Below are 2,168 nucleotides of genomic sequence, written 5' to 3' on the forward strand. Positions count from 1 at the left end.
CCAATTCACATAGAACTTTTGCTTTGCTTTTCGTCAAACATTTGTTTTACCAAGAGAGTTCGATATACGCTTTTGCATTAGTAAGTTCACATAAAAAGTTTTCAGCACGAAGCCAAGCAATATGTTGCGCAACTCTCATCGCTTTACGAGAAATACTAAAAGCAAAGCGTTCATTGTGGCAGAGAATGTTTCATATTTATTTCAATATTTCACGTTTCGCAGGGGAACCGAAAACGATGAGCGTGTTTCACTACTTTTGGGAGGGGTACTGAAAACGATGAGCGTGTTTCACCAAATGGCCACAATTAACAGCAGGGTCCTGAAAAATAGCAGAATTGAGCATTGTCAAAGTAATGCTAATTTTAATGTTAAGAAATGTACGCTTACAGATTCGTATATTCAGAGAATGTTGAAGAGTAGAGAAGGAGCAAATGTTAGCAGTACTAAAATGTTAATTGCTAAGAAGGAACATCGAAAACGCGCAAGTTCGAAAATAAAATGTCACCACAGCTGTCAATTTACGCAACGAACTACACCACTCTATAAGCAAAATGTATATACATACATATGCGCAGATGTTCTTTGATATGCGCATAAACAAAAATTGAAATAATAAAAATGAAAGTAATTGACTTCCGACAAGAAAATATAAATAATGAGGGAAATAATATGAAAATAGAATTAAAATATCATTTAATAAAAAAGGAATATAAAAATAAAAAAAGAGTATAAAAAAATATCTGATAGGATTTGAACTTAGGCAAAATATTTCACATCGCAATAAAAAAGTCTGCTATACAAGCAGCACCACAGACAATATTCAAATTCTTAAGTCTAATCTGTGAATTCAAAGAAAAAGCTATTATTGTTTACTTGCTTCAAATGTTCATATGTCTATATGTGAATATTCTTGAAATTGCCTTCTTTCATTCGCATGTCCAAATATATTTGCATATATGTACACATATGTACATATGTATGTCCCTCAATATGTCTTTCGCAAAAAATCAAACATTCGCGCAAGTGACAAAAAAACGTAGACGCACCATCATCGGCCAATAATATTCAAGCGAACTCGCGGCATATTTTCTTAGTATTTCATATTACAACGACAACAAATTCATTCATAAGGAACGTGCGCTGCTTCAAAGCAAAGTGCATTCGTTCATAACTCTGCGCCGCGCTATTTTTTCTGTGCGCCTGGTAAACCACATTTGGTTTTCATATAGAATTCCTACCGCAAATGCGCGAAAATAAAAATGAATGAAATTGAATTTGAATGTCTTCAGTAAAATTGAAGAATCAGCAAAATTTCAATTTTACAATTTGTATCACTGAAAATCCTACCATCCCCCTCGCGTTTGTATGTTGCCCACAAGCTGCTTCCTCACAACATTTGCTAAAAATCAGAAATTGAAGAATTTGTCTGATGTTCACTTCAAAAAGGAGAATTGGCAACATGACCTCTTAGCGAGTTTAAATAATATTTATATTTTTGCATATTATGCACTATTTATGGCATTAAATTACAAAATTTATATAAAATTGACATGTATATGAAATCATTAACTACTTCTATATACTCTAAGCACACTGCATATAGTACTTTTATATATTTACTTATTATCATTATTTCATAGTTTGTCGATTTAGCCCATTTTATCCAAATACGACGCTATGAAAATGCAGCCCAATCGGTAATCGCAATATTTCAAAAGAGCATAAGTCAATTTTCAACAGCAAAGCCCTGCAAAAAGGACAAACGAGACAACATAGCCGATCGACATTGTCGTAAAATTGTTGATTGAAACAAATTTTGTCAACTCCGCCACGATGCGCAAAATTCGGCGTCAATATGTATGCGAGCTCATATGTATATATGTATGTTTGTCGACAAAATCGTCATTTGGTTACTTTCAACAACACAATGTCTGCGCGAACTCGCCGTTATTTCGTTGGCTTGCCACTATACACAGAGGCGTTCTAACTGAAGACTCTTAGTATATTATTATGTTGCTTATTTTGTATTGAAAAATACTGATGCATTTATGAATTATTTTCGTAATATAATATATATTATATATATATATATATACCAATAAATTCATACCTATAATCGTTTTCAAACTGAATTCGATAAATAAAATATATATCTGAAATAATTATGT

The sequence above is a fragment of the Bactrocera oleae genome, chromosome 6 (genome assembly GCF_042242935.1).
Source record: "Bactrocera oleae isolate idBacOlea1 chromosome 6, idBacOlea1, whole genome shotgun sequence".
In the NCBI taxonomy this organism is placed as follows: domain Eukaryota; kingdom Metazoa; phylum Arthropoda; class Insecta; order Diptera; family Tephritidae; genus Bactrocera; species Bactrocera oleae.